This window comes from Lepisosteus platostomus, unplaced genomic scaffold (genome assembly GCF_059453375.1).
Source record: "Lepisosteus platostomus isolate fLepPlt1 unplaced genomic scaffold, fLepPlt1.hap1 Scaffold_73_H1, whole genome shotgun sequence".
Taxonomy (NCBI): Eukaryota; Metazoa; Chordata; class Actinopteri; order Semionotiformes; family Lepisosteidae; genus Lepisosteus; species Lepisosteus platostomus.
The window spans coordinates 94,246-119,935 of record NW_028291685.1 but is presented as its reverse complement, the minus strand read 5'-3'; the positions used below and the strand labels follow the sequence as shown (position 1 = coordinate 119,935).

The following is a 25,690-nucleotide window of genomic DNA, read 5'->3' as shown; positions in this document are numbered from 1 at the left end:
CAAACCACCAGCGTGTGACTCCCCTGTCCCCGTGACCTCATTGCTCTGCTCTCTCCTCTGTGCAGCCGAGCCCGACTCACGGTAAAGTGAAAAAAAAGATGCCCTCAACGTGAGATTTACTCTGGAGCGAGGATAGATGTTACCTTTTTATCATTGAACAGGATGTATGTGATGTGGCGACTAGGTTCAATTTTGTATCCTCTTTAAAAGATTAAGGACTCGGGTGAGCGTGATTTACCACCCTTTCAGCTAAGAACCCGACGTGCGCACCGTTTAAGCTGCATAGACTCGGTTGTTTAACTCTTCTCCATTAGCAGGGTTAAGGTTAAAGAAAAAAAACATTGCTAACTTCTTTTTTTTTTGCCAGCTGCTAGCGCTGATTAGCAAGGTTTGTATTTCATGTTTTGCAAGTTGCATCCATTTTAAGAAAAACAAGTCGTGTTAAAGACAGGAAATGAATACTTGCATTTAATTAAGTCTAGCCATAGGCGGTTATCCACTGGGATTCAGACCCAGGGTCTCCTGTTTACTAGACAGGCACTTTAACCAACTAAGCCAGAGCGCCCCAGGAGTGCTGTCCTTTTGCAGCCACTTGGACACACCACTCAGACACATCTGCATTCGGTGTGTGCTCCGCCTGCTCGCTGAGCAAGTTGCCACCTTTACATACAATAGCAACATCGACACCAAGAGAAAGGATGACAAATGGCTTTTATCTGGAACTTTTCATGTCCAAGGAGCTCAATGTGCTTTCTGTGTACAACAGGGCCACTGAACTCCACGCTGGCCACTGAACCACAGCAGTGGCTTGCTGGCTTGACATCTCCCAAGGAAAATGTTGAAACCGCATGTGGAACAGGAAAATGACCCTCGAGTACGAGGGAAAAAAAAGAAAAAGATCATCTGGAGCGCGCCAACCCAGCTGGGACAGCCCAGTTTTGTTGACGAGGTGGCCGAGTGGTTAAGGCGATGGATTGCTAATCCATTGTGCTTTGCACGCATGGGTTCAAATCCCATCCTTGTTGGTTTCCATGTCTGTTTCCATTCTGTTTTTGATCCCTATTGCTCAATGCACAGTGAAAGCATTGCATACATGTGTCTGACAATGAGAAATGGGCCCCTGAGACAGTCATTTGCCTGTTTCACAAATGATCGTATTTTACTAGAGATTCTGTTTGGGATTCAGATGTGCATTCGGACAGCAATCCCTTTCAAGAAATGATACGTTCTGGATGAGGTCAAAGGTGCATCATTTGGACACTTTGTGGGCTTGAAATACAAAGAAAATCATGTTCTATGGTACAAGATAAATACAAAACTTAAGCTTTTATTATAATTAGATTTGTTTATAAAGCATAAGCAATCATTTATTACATTAATATATGTAAAAATAACATTTTAGCATCATACGTTTAGTATATTTAGTCCCTAATGCTGAAAGAAATGATCATAGAACATGACTTCTAACCTTACCTGCGGTGTTTTTGATCCCTATTGCTCAATGCACAGTGAAAGCATTGCATACATGTGTCTGACAATGAGAAATGGGCCCCTGAGACAGTCATTTGCCTGTTTCACAAATGATCGTATTTTACTAGAGATTCTGTTTGGGATTCAGATGTGCATTCGGACAGCAATCCCTTTCAAGAAATGATACGTTCTGGATGAGGTCAAAGGTGCTGGAACACTGTATTTAGGATGTGTTTGCAGTTATTCTGTGTTTCTAGCTTCAACCCAGTGATATATAGATATATATATGCTCATTGATTTTTTGGTACATGCCCAGGGCAATAATCATTATGAGGATTTATTTCCATATGTGCTAGAGGTAGTGTTGTGAAATTCTTCAACACACTGGATCGCAGGTTTAAACCTGCACTCTTACTCCTTAAATACCAACAAATGCAGATATGTAGCAATCATATTGTAGCGGACACTCATTTGCCTGTTTCACAAATGATCATATTTTACTAGAGATTCTGTTTGGGATACGGATGTGCATTCTGACAACAATCTCTTTCAAAAAATGATTTTATCTTATCGCAGCTTTGCCCCTCTTGCCTCTTTGGAAAATATCTCCATCTTGTGGTCGTTGTTGGTAATGTCTAGACAATATCTCCATCTTGTGGTCGTTGTTGGTAATGTCTAGACAATATCTCCATTATGTGGTCGTTGTTGGTAATGTCTTCTTATGCCCTTTTTTATTTCAATTCTTTATTAGTTGATTCTAGAATCTCTACAATAGAGCTGAAAATATCAGTTTTATAGCAGACAATATGGCATTATTTATAGTCCAATTAGAAACTTATTACCCTGTTTTTAACATAATAACAAATTAAAATTGATTAAAACTAAGTTTGGAACACCAGGGAACATAAAAAATGATTTTTAGGAAAACCATGAGGTTCTCTGTGTCCGATGCCTGCAAGGGGAGAAAGCTAGAATCCTTTGCTTTTTCAAAATTTGAAAATAAACATCATATAACAACAGCTTTCATTCCTAGGAGTGAAAAATAACTTTTGAAGACATATTAGTTTCTAAAACACTACAATAAAGTTAAAAACATCCGTTTTATATTACTTTTAGTATTTTTAGTGAAATTAGTCATTTATTGCACTGTTTTTTAATATAATCTCTAATTAAAAGTGAATAGAATTAAGTTTGGAGCAACAAGGAACACAAAAAAAAAGATTTTAAGGAAAAAAATGATGTCTTCTGTGCCAGGTGCCTGCAAGGGGAGAAAGCTAGAATCCTACCCAGGCTCCTGGAGCTCTGTCCTGGCTAAAGGAGGGTGAATCCATCCCCTTCAAAGCTCCATGAAAAAATGATCATTTAAAATTTGAAAAAAAAAAACATCATATAACAACAGTTTTCATTCATATGAGTGAAAAACAACCATTTTTGAAGACATATTAGTTTCTAAAACACTACAATAAAGTTGAAAACATCTGTTTTATATTACATTAATTTTTGTGAAATTAGTCATTTATTGCACTATTTTTAATAAAATCTCTAATTAAAAGTGATTAAAATTAAGTTTGGAACAACAAGGAACACAAAAAAAAATATTGGAAAAAAATATTGTCTTCTGTGCCAGGTGCCTGCAAGGGGAGAAAGCTAGAATCCTACCCAGGCTCCTGGAGCTCTGTCCTGGCTAAGGATATTAGATATTAGGATATTAGGATATTAGCCCAAGGATATTAGAGAGTCACCTTCTCTAAACTCCTTCAAATCCAGACTCAAAACCCTCCTTTTCAGAAAAGCCTTTACTTAACTGGTTCCATTCTTCACCCCTCTGCTCTTCTAAATACCATCTTCTACGGTCTCCTCTATTGTTACTGTTGTATTGTTGTAATCATAATTGTGTCCTGTCTTGTGAAATTTTCTTATTTATTGTTGTAGTCTTCTTATTTATTGTTATTGTCATCCTGTAAAGCGCTTTGAGAAGCCACCTTTAAAGGCGCTATATAAAATAAAGTTTATTATTATTATTATTATTATAAAGGAGGGTGAATCCATCCCCTTCAAAGCTCCATGAAAAAATGATATTTTTAAATTTGAAAAAAAAAACATTATAGAACAACATCTCTTGGTCCACAGAGTGAAAAAATCCAACTTTGAAGAAAATCCATTGACTGATCCCCGAATCCTGAAGTTTCTTCGCATGATATCGGGCTTGCAACCACTTTCTGGAAAATGATGAAAAATGCCAAAAATGAAAAAAAAGTTATCAATTCTAGAGCCTAAGAGGAAAATAAGACAAATGTATATCTCCAAATAATTTTATGTGCTTCAGAAGAGCCCAGGAAAGTTTTTTGCATACATGAAACCACGCCCGTTTGCACGTAAGCAGACATGGTTGCACACACGACTGCATGAAAGCACGCGTGCATGCAAAATCATCCTGTTAAGCATTTGAAAAGCCGCACCACGGCGCACTTGAAATAGCTCTTACATTAGTGGTCGACGCAGGAATCGCCTTTTTATTTACGCTCTTACCAACGCGATGGAAAGCAAAACAAAGCAAAGCAGAGCAAAACAAAACGAACAAACGCAAAACCCTCACGTCCCGCACTTGCATATAACGCCGTTACGTGCCCAAGCGGTATTGTACGTCATCCTAGCACTGCACCCCGGGGCGTACGGTATATGGGAATGAGCACACGCCACGAATCGTCTCAAATCACTCCCTACAGCTGTAAGGCGCCTTGAAGCGTGCACCCCCAACATTCTTCTTTGCGCATCTGTGAAAGGTAAACTCTTGCGCATCTGTGAAATTCTAGAAAAGGATTCTAGCTTTCTCCCCTTGCAGACATCGGGCACAGAGGACCTCATGGTTTTCCTAAAAATCTTTTTTTTTTGTGTTCCTTGTTGTTCCAAACTTAATTTTAATCACTTTTAATTAGATATTTTATTAAAAATAGTGCAAAAAATGACTAATTTCACTAAAAATAATGTAATATAAAACTATTATGTCTTCAAAAATGGTTATTTTTCACTCCTAGGAATGAAAGCTGTTGTTATATGATGTTTATTTTCAAATTTTGAAAAAATCAAAGGATTCTAGCTTTCTCCCCTTGCAGGCATTGGACACAGAGAACCTCATGGTTTTCCTAAAAATCATTTGTTATGTTCCCTGGTGTTCCAAACTTAGTTTTAATCAATTTTAATTTGTTATTATGTTAAAAACAGGGTAATAAGTTTCTAATTGGACTATAAATAATGTCATATTGTCTGCTATAAAACTGATGTTTTCATCTCCATTGTAGAGATTCTAGAATCAACTAATAGAGAATTAAAATAAAAAAGGGCATAAGAAGAAATTACCAACAACGACCAGAAGATGGAGATGTTGTCTAGACATTACCAACAACGACCACAAGATGGAGATATTGTCCAAAGAGGCAAGAAGGGCAAAGCCGCGATAAGGAGATTGCTGTCAGAATGCACATCCGGATCCCAAACAGAATCTCTAGTAAAATATGATCATTTGTGAAACAGGCAAATGAGTGTCTGCTACAATATGATTGCTACATATCTGCATTTGTTGGTTTTTAAGGAGTAAGAGTGCAGGCGGTTTAAACCTGCTATCCAGTGTGTTGAAGTATTTCACAACACTACCCCTAGCACATCTGGAAATAAATCCTCATAATGATTATTGCCCTGGGCATGTACCAAAAAATCAGTGAGCATATACATATATCGCTGTGTTGAAGCTAGAGACACAGAATAAGTGCAAACACATCCTAAATACAGTGTTCCTGCACCTTGACCTCATCCAGAATGTATCGTTTTTTGAAAGCGATTGCTGTCAGAATGCATAACTGAATCCCAAACAGAATCTCTAGTCAAATATGATCATTTGTGAAACAGGCAAATGAGTCTCTCAGGTGCCCATTGCTCATTTTCAGACACATTTATGCAATACTTTCACCATGCGTTGAGCAATAGGGATTAAAAATACCAGAGGTAAGGTTTAAAAGTGATTCTGAGGTGCAACACATCAGCGAAACAGCTAGGCATCTGAAATGTGGGGTTTGAGAGCCCTTCAGGGAACACCGTACCCTAAAGGTACCAGAAGTCCACTAGTATAAGCATTAAGTCACTGTCAGCCCTGTTGCAATGTGATTGCTACATATCTTCATTTCTTTGGTTTTTAAGGAGTAAGAGTGCAGGGGGTCTAAATCTGCGATCCAGTGTGTTGAAGTATTTCACAACACTACCTGTAGCCCGTCTGGAAATAAATCCTCATTCTGATTATTGACCTGGGCATGTACCAATAAATCACTGAGTATATATATATATCACTGTGTTGAAGCTAGAGACCTGTATGTAATAATATGATGCTAAAATGTTATTTTCACATGTAAGAAAACCGGCTCAGGGACGCCAAATATGTAATGTTGCCATAGCAAAATTAAATGTAGTGGCTCTCTGAAGGCACCAGTTCTGTAGGGTTTGGGCATTTACTGAGACAATTATTAATTGTAGCAGTAAATCACAAAGTTGATTCTTTTGATGGCTTTAGAATCCAACCATGTGACATAACTCAAACAACGCGCACACACAGGTACTAATACACGAGGATACATTTATTAATACATAAAATATGCATGTAAACCTAACAGATCTTATCGAGAGGGTTATCAGAATACAAAAGATATATATTCAGTCAGTTACGAAGTGTTACACATATCAAGAGGACATACGTTCAGTATATCATTCATTAAGACCGTTTCGTTAATGAACTTGGTTATAACTTCTACATTAGATACTCAAACAAGTACATAACTCTTAGGAATTAAATTGATATCAACTGGTTGGGATAACAATTGAATTCTCGAGCTGTAATGCATTGAAGTTGAATACTCATCCAATCTTTGGGGATTCAGATCTTCCTGCGGGCACAAAGAAACAGTTGCAGGCTGTTGCTGTCCAATCCGCGCTCTCTGGCTCCGTGCCAGGCTGTGCTGTGCGGCTTGCGACGCTGCGCTGCTGATGCTCACTGTGGGCTTTAACTAGCAAAGTTTGTGCACAGGAGAAAAGATGATTGTGGGTCCCAGCAAGTCAGGAAGAGAACCGGTTCGTTTCTGATGAAGAGCTAGTTCTGAATAGTGATTCAGCTGTCCACAGTTCCGACCTGTTCACAAGGCCTGCTGCTGGTGCTAACCTCGGGTGGATCCTCTGGTTATTCTCTGGCAACCTCCGCTCTAGACTCTTAGAACAAAGGAAAGTTCTGGCACTCGGACACACTGGCCGTTCCGTGGTTGTCCGGGCTGAGTCTCAGGATGGTCAGGAGGCGCGCTGCGAGAATGTCCTGCCCTTGGGAGCCTTCTGCTCCTGGGCCGTCCTGCCCTGGAATTCTCCTTTGAATTCCCTTTAGAATTGTCCACAGAATCCTCTGAATCCTCCCTTCTGAATCTTACTGAATCTCACAGGCTCTCTGTGTTGCCTGTTTTTACCTGGAGGAACTTCAGCTCATTGATTGGCTGAAAGTTCCATGGGCATCAGAGTCCCACGTGGGTTACTCGGCCCTACCAGTCCCTGATTGATTGATCAAGGTGAGATATGAGTCACTTAGTCCTGACACTTAGTAATGCAGTCCAGATGTCCAACTGGCACTCCCTAGACAGATAGGCGCCAATGGATGACCATTGATCATGATAGCCAGGCTTAGCTAAGTGCATCCCCCTTTGGGAGCTGTCCTAGGACCTTAAATCACCCTGCAGAACAGTTTCTCTGTGGCTGCACCACAGAGATGAACAGAGAAATGGGGCCTCATTTGGGAAGGCTCAGAACACTTAATTCTGCCTTATAAATAAGCCTCGCCGCTACATATCCCCCCTTTTTGAAGGTCACGAGGTCCTGAGGCGTTGTTGCCTTCAAAACAAAACAGAGTTAAGTGATGTCCCTTGCCATTAGAACATTAATCTTAAATGTCCACATTACTCCTCGAGAATTCATACCAGTGTTGGATACAAACAGGATGAATAACATCTGGAGTATGTATAAACACGGTAGGAGACATTATCTAGGTCTAGGAATTACACATCAGGAAGTTCACTGTCAATATCTGATACCTCTGTAGTAGATATTTGGGGAGAAATCACTTCCTTTCTTTTGACATGCTACCTTTGACTCATTCATGCTACCCAGATTACATTTTGATGCAAGAGTACAGCATTCAGAGTACACTGTCAGTCATGATCCAGCTTCCCAGCAGCAGTGTTAAAATATAACCAGTTCCTGTTCCCAGCCCCGCGATAAACCACAACACCTGTGTTGGGTATCTGCTAGGGTGGTTTGGAGGTTTGTTCCATTAAAGCAAACTAACTACCTGTACCTCTTCAGGGCTTACTGTTTCTTGGATTTCTATCCAATTTAATAGTGTGGCACCTGAAGGCATCCATGACCTCAAGTTTGGTCTTATGTTGTCTGGTTCCAGACCGTACAGTGTTAAGTTACCATGCTGTACTATGGCCTCCTCGGGAACTTGCAGGAAAACTGTTTGATTAGGTAGCTGCATTGTGGTAGCTGTATCATGCCTGTCACAAGTCATAGTGTCAGTTAAATGTGGTGTGCTGACCAGCCATTTACTTCCTACCTGCTCTTCATGGGGTTCATTAACCTCCCTCTGCTCGTTAGTAGCTTTACACCCTTCATTGGTGAATCGTTTAGACACAGCCAATGGATAGCTTTGGTAGCCATACCCATCTCAAGATTTGGAACCAAATTCAATCTTGGATTGCCTTCTGGGTGAGCTATGAGCGATGGGGTTAATGTCACATACTCCTCTACTGAGAAGAGTGGAATCAAGTGGGTTGGGAATCGTGCCGTGGTTAGACTGGCTACAGTGGCACTAAGCTCCCTTAATAGGTCTTGTGTCAACATTCTGGCCTGTTGCACACAAGCATAAACCCACTGTATAACACCAACAATCATGTCCACTGGTTGGGGAATAAGGTTTAACCCTGTTGCATAGGAAATTGCCTGTAGGGTTTTCCCTAAGCTTTCCAACTTTTGCTGCTGTCGATACAGTCTGTCACTACCCTCCGGCATCTCTGACCCCTGCCTTCTTGGGGCAGTCAGGGTGAGAGTGCCAGTAGCACACAAACCTACCAGAAAAAAGCAAACGTGCAACAGTGGCGGCAGCAATCAGTCCTCCCAAAAGTTTTTTCGGGTGGCTGATCCCAGTCATCTCCTTCTGAATGACTGTCGCCTTTCTAAGCTGGCGCAGCGTGTACATGGTGTCTTTCTCAGTATGCCCTGTGGCATCTTGGGCACCAACATCCTGGAAATATGGGGAGATCTGACGCAGCTGCTGATGCTGCTCCTCCTTTTCCAGGGCATCTGCTTTTTCGATTTGTTCATGCCTGTGCTCTAGGAACCCTGCAGGGGGTGGTGCAGCGGTGGAGCATGCCTGACTCTCGGCTGAGTGGTCATCTGGAGCACCTGAGTGATCTGGGATTGTTACCCCATTCTCACTGTTCAGGTCCACCCTGCACACTTCCTGATTGAGGAATCCCTCTATCGGCATGTTTACAATCGTTCGCTGGGCGTGGGTGTAGGACACCTGCTCGCTCCCCCCTTCCCTTGCTAGGGGTTCGGGGAGCTGCCCCAGTACTGGGATAGCTAGTTCACTGTCTTTGAACTTACTATCACTCACCAGGCCCATGTCAGTGCAGGCGGGGATTCTGACACCCCTCTTTGCGATGTCCTGCACTGGCAGGCGGGTGACTTGACCATCCAGCTCCAGTCTGGCTGAACCACTGTTGTCAGACTCAGACTGACAGACTGAGCTGGTGGCTGTAAGAAAACCGGCTCGGCTTTCATTCCCTGTCCCTTCTGGGGGACTGGGTGTGTTGGCAACCCTGCCGTTGAGGCAGGAACAATCAGGTCAGTCTCACTCACTACCTGGTAGTTGTGAGAAATAATGTTACCTGACTGCAGGTTCCCTGGGTCACAGCAGAGGGAATCGGCATCTGGGATCAGGTGTGTCCACAGTGCAGTAGTCTCAGCGTCCAGCTGGACCTCCTGTCTAACCTGTGAATGTTGCACCAGGGGCACCTGGCGGTGGCCCTGTGACAGCTGCTCAAGCAGATCCTCACTAATAGAGGACCTCTCAGGGCTAAGGGTGAGGGCTACATCACCAACCTGCTCTCCTGCCATCTGGATCCCTTCCACCACTGCAGGGTGGTGTTCCTGACCCCTCTTGGGTGCCAGGGTGCACAGGGAAAGCTCCTTTTCATCGCCAGGTGGGGAGATCTGCTCCTCTTTAGGGATGTAAAAGGTGTGTGCTTTACCTGGTGGATCAGGCGGCTGCTTGGAGCACCGCTCCTGTGGCATGGAGGCTGTTGGGACCTTGGCCGGGACACGACTTCCCTGTATATCCGGGGAACAAGGAAATATTTTTATTTCTTGTCCAGAGGGAACAGAAGGAATCTCCACATAGGCTTCTGTGTTCGGTGGGCACTGTGTGAGCACAGTCTGCCTCTTGGCCCCCCTTTCCTTCTGTACAGAAGGCTTAGGAGCCTTGACCTGTTTCCAAACTTTGCCTTTCTGGTGATCCACCAAAGGTTCCTCTCTGAGTCGCATGCCCTTTTCTTTTTCAACCCGTTTGAGCTTGCCGTGTGACATCAAACACCTTTCAACCTCAGTGTCAATCAGTGTCTCACTGTGTAAGACATCTCCCATGGCAGCCTTGAGGTAAAAGCTACTTGCTTTTCCTCTGTGTTTTACTGCCTGCTCTGTGACTTCAGGGGTGGAGTCATCACTGACTTGGGAGTGGCTGAATTCATCCAGGCAGGAACCCTTCCGCTCAATCAGATAGACTGAGGGAGGGAGAGGGGGCGGGTCTCCGCCTCCTCCAGTGGAGAGTATCAGCTCATTCACGCTTCCGGCAGCCTTGGGGAGCGGTTGTCCCTGTCCTAATAAAGCTTGTTCAAGCCTGGCCAGGCGGGCGGCTACTGAATCCTTTTGTTCAGCTTTATCTAGCCCTTTCCCTCCCCCGGTGTTCTCATGGCACTTAGGACGCTGGGTGCGGTCCTGTGTGCATGCTTTGGAACGGGGCTTAGCCAGCTCAGGAGCCTGTGCTCCTTCGAGCAGGGGGGAATTAACCCTGCTGGCTCTGACGGCAAACACAGTCACTTTAACAGCTTTTTGCTCAGAGCGACTTTGGACATCATACTCCCAGGCTTTCTGCACGAATCTCTTAATATCAGTCATTTTCATGGTCTGTGCATCTGTATGCATTAAGATCATCTTTCTGACTGACGGGTGGAGATTCGCAATGAATAAACCCTTGAAATGTGTGTTCTCTTCGCAACCCTCATCATTTCGCCCTGCAAAATAAGTTCGTCTAAGTCTCTCGTAATATTCGCGAGGGGACTCTGCTCTCTCGTGCTTAATGTTAAGAGCGGCGGCTATCGCAGCAGTCGGGTCAATAAACGCACTGTATTCTTCAATAAGTGCTTGACAAAGCTTCTCAAAATCATTACAGACTTCTTTCATCTGCCTAGCCATCCACTCATGTACAGCTCTGCTGGTAGTTTTCCTGACCAGAAACACTTTCTCCTGTTCTGTGGCGTTTGGCAGATACTGCAGGGTATACCTGAGGTCCTGAATATAACTCTCGATATTATTCTCTGACACTGCGGGGTCAAATCTCTCTATGTCCTTCGCTAGCTCTCTCAGAGAATGGAGATTTATCCTTCTAGCTTCTCCGCTGACGGAGATATGGAAGAGATCGTGGTCAGACCTGTCGCTGCTAGAGAGAGTGCTTAATAGCGACTCGAATTCAGACCTTTTAGCAACCATCGTTAAACTTAAAGAGTATTACTTTTAAGTACGAAATCACAGTTTTACCACAGAAAACCACAAGATCAAGTATGCAATCAACCCGGTAGATTGCAAAAGATCACAAAACAATCAAGCACTGCTTAAAGAGCAAGGGAAACTTTTTTTTCTTTCGGCTTTCAGCACACCGTATTGTTGTGTATGAAACCAGCGGCGTTTTATATTGAATTATTCCGCTTGGTTGACTCATTTCAGTCTTGCCACGCCCACCCAGGGACGCCAAATAATGTAAGAAAACCGGCTCAGGGACGCCAAATATGTAATGTTGCCATAGCAAAATTAAATGTAGTGGCTCTCTGAAGGCACCAGTTCTGTAGGGTTTGGGCATTTACTGAGACAATTATTAATTGTAGCAGTAAATCACAAAGTTGATTCTTTTGATGGCTTTAGAATCCAACCATGTGACATAACTCAAACAACGCGCACACACAGGTACTAATACACGAGGATACATTTATTAATACATAAAATATGCATGTAAACCTAACAGATCTTATCGAGAGGGTTATCAGAATACAAAAGATATATATTCAGTCAGTTACGAAGTGTTACACATATCAAGAGGACATACATTCAGTATATCATTCATTAAGACTGTTTCGTTAATGAACTTGGTTATAACTTCTACATTAGATACTCAAACAAGTACATAACTCTTAGGAATTAAATTGATATCAACTGGTTGGGATAACAATTGAATTCTCGAGCTGTAATGCATTGAAGTTGAATACTCATCCAATCTTTGGGGATTCAGATCTTCTTGCGGGCACAAAGAAACAGTTGCAGGCTGTTGCTGTCCAATCCGCGCTCTCTGGCTCCGTGCCAGGCTGTGCTGTGCGGCTTGCGACTCTGCGCTGCTGATGCTCACTGTTGGCTTTAACTAGCAAAGTTTGTGCACAGGAGAAAAGATGACTGTGGGTCCGAGCAAGTCAGGAAGAGGACCGGTTCGTTTCTGATGAAGAGCTAGTTCTGAATAGTGATTCAGCTGTCCACAGTTCCGACCTGTTCACGAGGCCTGCTGCTGGTGCTAACCTCGGGTGGATCCTCTGGTTATTCTCTGGCAACCTCCGCTCTAGACTCTTAGAACAAATGAAAGTTCTGGCACTCGGACACACTGGCCATTCCGTGGTTGTCCGGGCTGAGTCTCAGGATGGTCAGGAGGCGCGCTGCGAGAATGTCCTGCCCTTGGGAGCCTTCTGCTCCTGGGCTGTCCTGCCCTGGAATTCTCCTTTGAATTCCCTTTAGAATTGTCCACAGAATCCTCTGAATCCTCCCTTCTGAATCTTACTGAATCTCACAGGCTCTCTGTGTTGCCTGTTTTTACCTGGAGGAACTTCAGCTCATTGATTGGCTGAAAGTTCCATGGGCATCAGAGTCCCACGTGGGTTACTCGGCCCTACCAGTCCTTGATTGATTGATCAAGGTGAGATATGAGTCACTTAGTCCTGACACTTAGTAATGCAGTCCAGATGTCCAACTGGCACTCCCTAGACAGATAGGCGCCAATGGATGACCATTGATCATGATAGCCAGGCTTAGCTAAGTGCATCCCCCTTTGGGAGCTGTCCTAGGACCTTAAATCACCCTGCATGAATAGTCTCTCTGTGGCTGCACCACAGAGATGAACAGAGAAATGGGGCCTCATTTGGGAAGGCTCAGAACACTTAATTCTGCCTTATTATTAAGCCTCGCCGCTACACACATATATTAATATAATAAATGATTGCTTATGCTTTATAAACAAATCTAATTAAAATAAAAGCTTAAGTTTTGTATTTATCTTGTACCATAGAACATGATTTTCTTTGTATTTCAAGCCCACAAAGTGTCCAAATGACGCACTACATGATATAAGGAAGATTATCACATGCATATCGGTATTATCTTTCTTACGAAAATGCATTCCTTTCATTACCTTTTACTTTTTAAAATGAACTCAAATTGTGTATAATGTAATAATTTAAGTAGAATAGATTCTAATAATATAATGATCCAGTGTGTTGCACTACTTCACTGCTTCACTGCTCTATGCTGTCTGGAAATAAATCCTCAGACTGCTTACTGCCCTGGGCATGTACCAATGAATTACAGGAGCACATCTATTTCTCACTGCGTTGAAGCAGGAGACACACAGTCTCTGCAAACACATCCTAAATACAGTGTTCCAGCACCTTTGACCTCATCCAGAACGTATCATTTCTTGAAAGGGATTGCTGTCCGAATGCACATCTGAATCCCAAACAGAATCTCTAGTAAAATACGATCATTTGTGAAACAGGCAAATGACTGTCTCAGGGGCCCATTCCTCATTGTCAGACATATGTATGCAATGCTTTCACCGTGCATTGAGCAATAGGGATTAAAAACACAGCAGGTAAGGTTAGATGTCATGTTCTATGATCATTTTCGTCAGCATTAGGGACTAAATATACTAAACGTATGATACTAAAATGTTATTTTCACATATATTAATGTAATAAATGATTGCTTATGCTTTATAAATAAATCTAATTAAAATAAAAGCTTAAGTTTTGTATTTATCTTGTCCCATAGAACATGATTTTCTTTGTATTTCAAGCCCACAAAGTGTCCTTTGATCTCTATTCTGTGGTAATCCACGATGACCCCGTTCTTCAGGTGATTCATCATGTCCTCCCTCGCCTGTTGAGAGGCCACCTGATCTCTTCTGCCGTGGCGTGCTTCATACACGCCCTCTTGAAGTGAGCAGGAAGCTGATCAAAAGTATTCAGGCACATCTTGCACACCAGGGGAATCCTCGCGGGTTTCTTTGAAAATAAATAATACCATCTGTGTATAGATACAAGCTAAGACTGATTTCTTAAATTATCCTTAAAATTCTCTCTCATAGTTTGAGCATAATGATTTTATTGCATTTATATAAGAATTGCTCATTGCTCCAAAATAAATAATGGTCTCAGTCACAGACTTTCCAATAGAAGCCATTGTGGAGTTCAGCAACTGCAGGTCCTAGAAGTGGGGAAGGAATTTTAAAAGAGAAATTGAATTACAATACAGAAGGAATGGCTGAGGGTTCACTGAAATGTATAAATATACAAATTCCAAAGACTGAGTCCATATAGAAACAACTACTTTTCATTTTCAGTATAAGAAAAAAAAACAATATCTTCCAAAGCATCATAAAATTGTCCCTTCTTCCAGACCCTACTTCTCTCTTGTAGTAGTACAGCAGACCTTTCCAGGTGAGCAGATCACAGAGTCCGAAATGAGCTTCCTCCATCAAGCAAAGTACCTGAACATGACTCTGTCTTCATAAAAGCGCCCCTGTAATAAATAAATTAAATCCAAAATCAAGAGGGCAATTGCCTACTGAAATACAAGAAGTCATCAATTTTAACCTAGCAACACATTAAAGGCTGCATCTATACAAGTTCGATTCTAGAAATGCTCACCAGATTACGTTTTAAGAAGGAACTGCGCCTCAGGTTCCGCCGAGATCTTAACTCGGATGGCAGGATTCAGAGTCCGGAGTGTGGACTGATGGCGAACGGAGGGTCCACATACTGTGGATCCCTCAGTGATCTTCCGCGTATTCAAACCGCCAGCGTGTGACTCCCCTGTCCCTGTGATCTCATTGCTCTGCTCTCTCCTCTGTGCAGCCGAGCCCGACTCACGGAAAAGTGAAAAAAAAGATGCCCTCAACGTGAGATTTACTCTGGAGCGAGGATAGATGTTACCTTTTTATCATTTAACAGGATGTATGTGATGTGGCGACTAGGTTCAATTTTGTATCCTCTTTAAAAGATTAAGGACTGGGGTGAGCGTGATTTACCACCCTTTCAGCTAAGAACCCGACTTGCGCACCGTTTAAGCTGCATAGACTCGGTCGTTTAACTCTTCTCCGTTAGCAGGGTTAAGGTTAAAGAAAAAAAAATAGCTGACTTCTTTTTTTTTTTGCCAGCCGCTAGTGCTGATTAGCAAGGCTTGTATTTCATGTTTTGCAAGTTCCATCCATTTTAAGAAAAACAAGTCGCGTTAAAGACAGGAAATGAATACTTGCATTTAATTAAGTCTAGCCGTAGGCGGTTGTCTGTAAGGACCAGTTCTGTTCGAGAAGACACAAAGAAAGCACCGCTGGGATTCGAACCCAGGATCTCCTGTTTACTAGACAGGTGCTTTAACCAACTAAGCCACGGCGCCCCAGGAGTGTTGTCCTTTTGCAGCCACTTGGACACACCACTCAGACACATCTGCATTCGGTGTGTGCTCCGCCTGCTCGCTGAGCAAGTTGCCACCTTTACATACAATAGCAACATCGACACCAAGAGAAAGGATGACAAATGGCTTTTATCTGGAACTTTTCATGTCCAAGGAGCTCAATGTGCTTTCTGTGTACAACAGGGCCACTGAACTCCACACTGGCCACTGAACCACAGCAGTGGCTTGCTGGCTTGACATCTCCCAAGGAAAATGTTGAAATCACATGTGGAACAGGAAAATGACCCTCGAGTACGTGGGGAAAAAAAGAAAAAGATCATCTGGAGCGCGCCAACCCATGTCCTGACAGCCCAGTTTTGTCGACAAGGTGGCTGAGTGGTTAAGGTGATGGACTGCTAATCCATTGTGCTCTGCAGGCATGGGTTCGAATCCCATTCTCATCGTTCTCCATGTCTGACACGTGTGCCTGTTCGGTGTTGGCCCTCCTGTTGTTTGCTCCGGTGCTAGAGCCGTACATTTTCTAGCAGTGGCTGAACATGGTATAGTAGGCCAACGTCGGTATCGAGCAGTAACAGTACTTACTGCGCCCCATAAGAAATCGTTTGTCCCTGTTCAAAAGAGATTGTGCGATGTCCTGCGGCGTTCGTAAAGCAAACCTTTGACAGTTTGAAAAGAGGAATTTATTCTGCTTCCTGTGCGTGCAGTAGTTACAAAGTTGAACGTCTTTACACGATCTGCTGCAGTTTTCAGTGGGCGGGCTTTGTCAGATGGCTTGAAAAAACGCACTGTGTTTCGGCTCGGGAAACATCATGAGCAGTGTCCTGCATGTTTTCTGTGTATAGCTGTCTTTTAACGCATACAGAATTCATTCGAAATCATTGATTTCTCCAATTAACAAGGGTCCCTTTTTGAACCTGCGAGAAGCATTCTTTCAATGTAACAGATTTACTCCGGGGAAAGCCAGCATGACATTGAGAGTAGCTCAAGCTTTCAGCACCCGTATCGGACTGCATGTATGCAGACACCGCTCAGAATCCCCTGTAAGATTCTCCCTCAATTCCGTTTTTCAGTGCTTTAGCTCTTTCAAAAGGCTTCGCTTTGCTAGTCACAATCCAAGGCTCATGACAGCATTTGAAAACATTCGCCACTGCGTTGGCCGGGAATCGAACCCGGGTCAACTGCTTGGAAGGCAGCTATGCTCACCACTATACCACCAACGCACACCCACAGGAAGCCTGCAGGACACCACCAGAGAATGCTTTTTTTAATTTTTTTTTTTATTAAACATAGAATTTACAAATACAAATACAACAAGAGGATCAGAGTCATGTACAAGAGAAAAAAAACGCAGCAGAAAAAAGCATTTAACTACCAGAGGTAATTAAGTAATTATGTGATCAAATTGTATATTTTACACGTATCATATTTTCCTTGCTTTAATATTTCTCAATTATTTATAAACTTTAGTTTCAACATGCATGCGTTTCCTGTAAAAAATAAAACTCAGCACACAGTTTTTCTTTTAACAACATTTCGAGTACCTCTGGCATTCATGAAAAAGACATACACAAAAGCAAATAACTAACTCTAAGACTGTCTAAACTATTGAGTTTTTCAAAGAACCAGAACTATAACAGTCCTTAACACTTAACTACACCATTCCAAACTAACACTAAAGAAACACTAGTATATACTGGTATAACAAATATAACCAAACATAATCATTAACTGAGCAGTCACTTGGAGCAAATCTCCTTCCCGTCCACAAAGGCCCTCGCTCCCACAAAGTAGGCTCTCCTCCCCTCTCTTCTGGCAGCTTCAACCTGGGGCCACAGCTGGTTCCTGGTACTCCTGTCCGCAGCAGACAGGTCCTCTGCAAACCTCAGTTTGTTCCCATTCAAATACTCATTCCCCCTCGCCGCTCGCCACAGCATGTCCCTCGCCGTCCTCTTGGTGAACTGTATTATAATCGATCTGGGGCGCACTTGCCCAGACATGTTCGCTCTCCCGAGCCTGTGAACAAAGTCAATGGCCGATATTACGTACTCCTGGTCCGGCAGGGTCCTTTTACAGATACCCTTCACTGTTGCAACAAGGTCCTTATCACGTTCCTCTTTAACTCCAAATAATTTTAAATTCCATCATCGACGGTATCTATCTACATCGTTCACTTTCAATTCAAGTTCTTTAATATGCTTTTCTTGTTTGGTATTTACTAGTTTAAGAACTTTTACTTCACTCTTTAAGTCTTCAACCTCTTTAAACACACAGTCCATGGACTTTTTAAGACTTTCGATTGCGACTGTATTAGATCAAATCATTTCCTTCAGCTCACCCATGCTCTGTGCCATCATGTTGAAGATGTTGGTCTGGAGCTCCTCCAGCGTCAGGTCGCCCCTTCCTCTCTTGGCTGCCGGGGTTTTCACAGGTGTGCTGGGCAGGGACTCCGGCTCTTCCTCTGGCAGCTGAGTCTCACTTGGGCTGCGAGCGCTCGCGTACGAGCGCATCTCCAGCACTCTTTCCACGTCCCCTCCAGCTGCTTCACTTTTCCCTTTAGTTGCCATCAATTTTCTTGTAGTGCTATACATATACGATTGAGGTTTCTTAGACTTCTCCTTCGAAGACCCAGCACTCTCTTTTCTTTTCCCAGTGTTACTCATATCGAAATTCTTAAACCTAAAAAAAATCGTTTTTTTTTCTTTCAATTATAACTGAAGTTTAAACAAGTAGTGTTAAGTCCTTATTTTTCTGTAGTCAAAAAAAGCAAAAATTAACATTCAGGTCATGAAAAACTCAAAAAAAATCCTCAACCACTAAACTTTACCTCCCACCTGAGCGCCATCTTGAACGCCCCTACCACCAGAGAATGCTCACGATTTCGGAAGCTGTCTCCGGGACGTGCTGATTCCACACATCCTGAATAAATCATGATATTGTTAGTTGCTGTAGCTAGACGTTCAAATGAGTTTCATGGCCAGATGGACTGTTTCCTCCAGCGGTATAGTATTGCAGTGAGACAGCACGATGCCTGCAAGACTATGTCACGCTAAACGCCACAGATTGTGTTTGTCCGTTCGTGTCAGTCGTCCTGCAGCCACGGGAAGTGGGACACAAACATGCTGCAATGCTTTCAGGACGTTAGGATTTGTTTGTGCAACATCCGAGAAGAGTACTTGTGGCTTGAATGTGAATTGTACGTGCCCGCCCCCTTTCCTCTGTAGTGCATGAGTTCCTCCCGGCATGCCCTTCGTCATTGTTCTGTCATCTTGTATTTAAAGGGTTGTATTTCTGCTGCTGAAAAGAATCAACGGGTTTCTTTGTTCCCAACGGAGCCCTTGTCTGTCATGAAATTCTTCAAAACCTCAAGCTAGAAGAAGACGACAAATATGAAGCGTTACAGCAACGACATGCCATGAGACGATTGATAACGATTTCCATAGGATCCCCGCGGTTGCCTGGCAACCGTCAGCTTTGCGCAGTGGCAGTATCGTAGCCTGTGAGGTTTAGCCGAGGCGGGATTATTGCTAGTTGAAAACTTTTCCCAATACCCCGCTTCCGCCGGTTTGCAATACAATCGGCGAAAGCAATTTTTGACAGTCTCGTTAGAGACTGAGCAAGGTGTTTAAAGACAGATTTGGTCATGGTGACATCATGGTAGAAAGAAGCGAGCTTGTTCCCAGTGGGCATTGATTCGTCGAATATACGTATATTTACGGCGAAATTACGGCTATACGTATATATACGTCGTCTCGAAGTATAATCAACGTCGAATTGCAACCGTAAAATTGACGACATTAACAAACGCATATATAACGTCGAAAACACATCTAACACAGTGCCTGAGGCTTTTTACTGTATGTATCGTGTGTGCCGCAACTAGGAGTATACGGCACTCTGCACAGTGTACGAAGTAAATTATTTTCGCAGCAATTAATTTACACGTGTATAATAAATATAGTAAATATAATAAATTAATTACTGCGAAAATAATTTACTTCGTACACTGTGCAGAGTGCCGTATACTCCTAGTTGCGGCACACACGATACATACAGTAAAAAGCCTCAGGCACTGTGTTAGATGTGTTTTCGACGTTATATATGCGTTTATTCATGTCGTCGATTTTACGGTTGCAATTCGACGTTGATTATACGTCGAGGCGACGTATATATACGTATAGCCGTAATTTCGCCGTAAATATACGTATATTCGACGAATCAATGCCCACAGCTTGGCATACAAGGGTTTTGCTGAGGGGGTCTTGCCACCTGCCTGAAAAAAAACAGTAAAATGTTTGAGTGCCTATAGAGTTTCTATTTTTATTTTCTTGACAAAAGTCCCCCATCAGTGCGCGGTGCCCGAGGAAAAATCTGTAGGGGGGCGTCTGAAATTCTGAGGGGGGAGTGATATTTCGGTTGAAACGGAACTGTACGGTGCAGCTACCCAAATGAAATCTCGCAGCTATGCCATTGATTAGTGCTTCATGATAGAAGATAACGACTAGCAATCTGGTATTTGCGATGAAGTTCAGTTTCACATTTTTCGTCACTCTCAAGGTTTGTATTGCCTGGAGCGAAAAGTACCATAAGCGTTCATTTTTGCAGCTACATGGACGTTCTGAATCGTTAAGAAAAAAATGTTGTAAAACCAACAGAAAGCACAGACTGCTATAACTAGTCCTAGTTATATAACGATTTTAAGTATAATGATAAACTACTGCAAGGAATCGGTCCACCTGAGCAAACAGGATCGTAATGTTGACACTCAATAATATGTGCAGTTCCTGGACGGATAGCCCTCCTGCCCATCAAACAGACTGAGTGACTGTTCGTGTCATTTAGTGTTGTCTGACCATTGACAAAGTACAACTATTTTTTTAGGGTGCAAATTAAGTTAGGTAAAACTTTTTGCCCAAAACTGAAGGGGCGACATTCCCCCCTCCCCCCGTGATGCCAGGCCTGTCCCCATCCTATTCCATAATGTCATTATATATAATACCATACAACAGTGACCGATCCTTACTTATTGCATGCGTTAAAATTGCACATCAGCTCATAGCAGGGGGCACATAGCAGCGATGTATTATCAATGTTAAATTTCAACCATAATATCGACAACATTAATAAACGCATACGTTGAGAAAATATCGAACCCAGCATATTTTCAGGTTATATACCACAATGCATTGCTAGTATTCGTTGGTCACCATTTTGGACACGTTTTTCAAACGTAGAAGTATATCCGCAAATATCTCAGCAATCCTCTTTTGACGAGTAAGTATGAACAATAATAATACTATCTGAATACATACAGATCTTTCTTAATATTATTTTGATTAAAATAGTATGTGAATAAGCAAAAAAATGGCACATAAAATAGTGTGAATGGGGAAGATGACACAAAATCGTTTTGCCGTTTCTCTTATTCTTATTCTATGTTGTACTTTCAAACTTTGGGTACTCTTTAATTAGGACAGACTTTATTGCTCAACTGCTATGATGCAAGCAAAATTTTATACATTTATTTCAGCTTTGAGCTTAGTAAACCGTTCATTTTTTAGATTATACTAAAGAAGATATTAATCATCATTTATTTGGGAAGTAATATTATATAATTTTCTCCTAGCTGCGGTGCTGAAGTCCCACCCTACATCAACAGAAAAAGAAATAAAGGAGCACGCAATGTGTTACTTGAAGAATGCATATGCAAGGCAGGGGGCCAGGAGATCTGGACTCTGAAAATAATAGGTTTTTGGTTCTAACTGTTAGGACAATTAGACAGGGTTTGCAAATAGTGGACACAAATCGTCTTAACTTCCATTGTAATATTTTTTTTCTTGGAAATATAGAAGTTGTACATTTTAAAATGTATATTTGAATCAAAATGTGGTTTTGAGTTAGTGTGTTAATGTAATTAGTTTTGTGTTTGTCATTACTATACTGTATATTGCCATGTTACCAGAATTTGTAGCTGAAGTTTAAGACTAGTTGTGTTTTTATGATTATTGCCCATATGTTGATTGTTGATTGATTGTATACAATGTATAATTTGAAATACATATGTTTCAGGTGTGAATGTGTATTTTCAGAATACATTTCTAAACCTAATCATTGGCTTGTTTTACTTGTTTCTACACCTATAAAATCTATCTTTGATGTATAATAGACCTCTACCCATATACGTATAATAGACCTCTAATGTTATCCGTATAATAGACCTCTAACCATATACGTATAATAGACCTCTAAAGTTATACGTATAATAGACCTCTAACCATATACGTATAATAGACCTCTAAAGTTATCCGGAACTCCAACCATATATGTATAATAGTCCTCTAAATTTATCCGTATAATAGAACTCCAACCATTTATGTATAATGAACGTCTAAATATAGACGTATAATTGACGTTTAACTTTAGACGTATATTAGAATTTCATTCTAGACGAATTGTAGACCACATTTAGACGTCTAAGATATGCGTTTAATAGACGTATATTATACGTCTTTTGCCCAATGGGTTACGTCTCAACAGAAACGCTCTTTAGCTCTTTCAGCGTTATGCAGAGAACATCGTCTGTCGAGATCACTTTTGAGTCAGCGCGAAACGCCGTGTGCTGTCAGTTTGATTTCATATTGCTCGTAGCGGCGCCCGGCTTTTGTCTGTCAAACGTTAGGTTGCGCTTCTTCATGCTGCATCGTCGGCATGAGTGGAGCTTTTTAAACGTCTGTACTTACTGCGCCCCATAAGAAATGGTTTGTCCCCGTTCAAAAGAGATTGTGCGATGTCCTGCAGCGTTCGCAAAGCAAACCTTTGACAGTTTGAAAAGAGGAATTTATTCTGCTTCCTGTGCGTGCAGTAGTTACAAAGTTGAACGTCTTTACACGATCTGCTGCAGTTTTCAGTGGGTGGGCTTTGTCAAATGGCTTGGAAAAACGCACTGTGTTTCGGCTCGGGAAACATCATGAGCAGTGTCCTGCATGTTTTCTGTGTATAGCTGTCTTTTAACGCATACAGAATTCATTCGAAATCATTGATTTCTCCAATTAACAAGGGTCCCTTTTTGAACCTGCCAGAAGCATTCTTTCAATGTAACAGATTTACTCCGGGGAAGGGCAGCATGACATTGAGAGTAGCTCAAGCTTTCAGCACCTTTATCTGACTGCATGTATGCAGACACTGCTCAGAATCCCCTGTAAGATTCTCCTTCAATTCCGTTTTGCAGTGCTTTAGCTCTTTCAAAAGGCTTCGCTTTGCTAGTCACAATCCAAGGCTCATGACAGCATTTGAAAACATTCGCAACTGCGTTGGCCGGGAATCGAACCTGGGTTAACTGCTTTGAAGGCAGCTATGCGCAACACTGGCTCGCTCCAGAATAAATCTCACGTCGAGGGCATATTTTTTTCCATTTTACCGTGAGTCGGGCTCAGCTGCACAGAGGAGAGAGCAGAGCAATGAGGTCACGGGGACAGGGGAGTCACATGCTGGCGGATTAAACACGCGGAAGAAAACTGAGGGATCCACAGTATGTGGACCCTCCGTGTGCCATCAGTCCGCACTCCGGACTCTGAATCCTGCCATCCAAGCTAAGATCTCGGCGGAACCTGAGGCGCAGTTCCTTCTTAAAACGTAATCTGGTGAGCATTTCTAGAATCGTACTTGTATAGATGCAGCCTTTAATGTGTTGCTAGGTTAAAATTGATGACTTCTTGAACTTCAGTAGGCAACTGCCCTCTTGATTTCGGATTTAATTTCTTTATTACAGGGGCGCTTTTATGAAGACAGAGTCATGTTCAGGTACTTTGCTTGATGGAGGAAGCATATTTCAGACTCTGTGATCTGCTCACCTGGAAAGGTCTGCTGTACTACTAAAAGAGAGAAGTAGAGTCTGGAAGAATGGACAATTTTATGATGCTTTGGAAGATAATGTTTTTTTTTTCTTTGAAATCGAAATGAATCAGAATATCAGTACAAAAGACAAACTCTTGGTTTGGTTTAAAGAGATATGGTTTTAAAACAGACAAAATGTAGAAAACAGGTGTTTCTCACTTTTGGAAAAGAATGGACCGGGGGTATTTTACTAGTTGCAGTGCTGAGCTCACCGGGTTGCAGTCCTGCAGTGTTGCACCAGGGTCAGTGGTGCAATGGATAACACGTCTGACTACGGATCAGGAGATTGTAGGTTCGACTTTCGCCTGGCTCGGGTCGTTTTTAAACGCATCAGGCTACTCCCTAAGTAGCCTGTGCTACTTACTGTATTGTAATCGTACCCAGTAAGAGATTTCCTTCATGTAAATGAACTGCACCTGACAGCTTTAGAAAAACACCTGGGCTCAGTACGGTGCTGAGAGCTCAGCGTTGCTGTTCTAATTAGCACGCACTGCATCGGCTATGAGCCCGAACCTTTCAATTATTCCGATCAGTAAGTCAACACGTAGTCCACATGAACGGTAGAAATATTCTCTTGTCTGTCTCTTGTTTGTATAGAACTGAATGTCCCTGACAATGTACTGTTAGTTTTAATTGAAGAACGGCATTTGTGTTCAAATATACCAGACAAGTTTATGTAACTGCTCATGCGACACTCAGTTGTAATTAGTCAAGAAATAAAGTCGAACAACAGCTGCGGGTTTGATTCTGAACGTATGAGATTGCAGCGCCTTTTACTTCCATTGACAAATGATAGAGATTCGAAGAGAGATCCTTCAGACCAGCAAGCAAACCCACGGCTATTTCGGTTTTCTATCTAGGCAACGTTGGTGTCTGCAATAGCATACATGAAAGCGTGATGCAATTTCTGTGGCTACATTTGTTGCACGTCATGCACAGTAAGAGTGTTTCTAACACCAAATAAAAAGTCAACAATTAGCGATCACGCCTTCTCCTCAGTTAACCCACTGAAACCCTTGCTGTTAACAGTTCTTTACTGCGTGCTTTACCAGCACCTACATATCGTGTCGGTTCTTTCAGCTTTATTCATTAGGTTTTCAAAGGCATAAGTAGAGCACCAGAGTTGCGAACGCAAAATGTGTAGTTATCTGAAGAATTGATTTCCATGGCAGCGGGTCCAAGCGATTTCGCGTTGTTATAGTACCAGGAAAGGAAAAGCGGCACTTCGCCTCTGCCGCGCAGGCACAAGGCGACGTGCGGCAGACGCCGGAGTCGGAAGGTTTCGAACCTGCGCGGGGAAGCCCCAACGCATTTCGAGTCCATCGCCTTAACCACTCGAGCACGACAAATGCGAGCTCGCTGCCGCCGCATTCCTCCTATAATCAAACACGGACTGCGATTTGGCTGCGGAAACCTTTTTAAAGTTGGTCTTCGTTAAAAAAAAATACCTTTCACAAGATTCGTGCCGGCAGACAGACACGCCTCAGAGGGTTTAAGGCTGGCTTCACGTTCAAATGGTAAAGTCCCCCAGTCCGGATGTCAAAATGCAACTTTGGCAGACAGAAAAAAACATCAACAAACCAAAAATGTGGACAAGGATTTTACAAGCTGCACCACACTGCACTTTCAAAAGCATTTACATTCGTGTTAGACGCAGGAATTGCCTTTGATTTGCGCGCTTACGAACGCCATGGAAAACGAAACAAAACTAAAGCCCTCAGCTCCTGCACTTGATTATAATCCCGTTACGTGTCGAAGCAGGAATTTACGTCATCCTACCACTGCAACACGGGGAATAGAGGGAAATGAGCACAAGCTACGAATTGTCTCTAATCAGTCCCTACAGTTGTAAGACGCCTGGAAGCGTGCACCCCCATCATTAATCTTTGCGCATCTGTGCAAGGTAAACTCTGGAGCAGTCTCTGAAACGGCTCAAAGGAAACACGTGATTGATTCCATGTGCATCTGGGGTTCATTTCTTATTTACATTTAATTCAAGGGAAAGGCTTGGGTCAGTTTCAGATGGCCTCCAACAGCGAGATTCAAGCGCCCCACCTTCAGCCCAATCTGCGCCGCCAGAACGCCAACGGCTCCTCTGGTCTCCGGGGTGCGGTTGTGACCCCGTAACCTAAAGTGTTGGTGGCAAACAAATGGAGACTAACAGGTGATGTCCTAGGACATGACTACATTGTGACACTCGGTGGGGATGGTGACCATTGCTTGGAAAAGAGTGCGAGGCCCCTTTAGA

The 25,690-nt window shown here is 42.6% G+C and overlaps 4 non-coding genes across 4 annotated transcripts; 2 read left to right on the top strand and 2 right to left on the bottom strand.

Annotated features, from left to right (window-relative positions):
- Nucleotides 1–943: 943 nt before the first annotated feature.
- On the top strand, nucleotides 944–1,025 carry trnas-gcu (transfer RNA serine (anticodon GCU)). The gene has a single exon. It is a non-coding gene; the product is annotated as a tRNA-Ser (tRNA).
- A 14,435-nt stretch (nucleotides 1,026–15,460) lies between these two features.
- On the bottom strand, nucleotides 15,461–15,534 carry trnat-agu (transfer RNA threonine (anticodon AGU)). Its single transcript has one exon. It is a non-coding gene; the product is annotated as a tRNA-Thr (tRNA).
- Nucleotides 15,535–16,700: 1,166 nt separating this feature from the next.
- trnag-ucc (transfer RNA glycine (anticodon UCC)) lies at nucleotides 16,701–16,772 on the bottom strand. Its single transcript has one exon. It is a non-coding gene; the product is annotated as a tRNA-Gly (tRNA).
- Nucleotides 16,773–19,019: 2,247 nt separating this feature from the next.
- Nucleotides 19,020–19,161, top strand: LOC148631804 (U4 spliceosomal RNA). The gene has a single exon (XR_015934570.1). It is a non-coding gene; the product is annotated as a U4 spliceosomal RNA (small nuclear RNA).
- The last annotated feature ends 6,529 nt before the right edge of the window (nucleotides 19,162–25,690 follow it).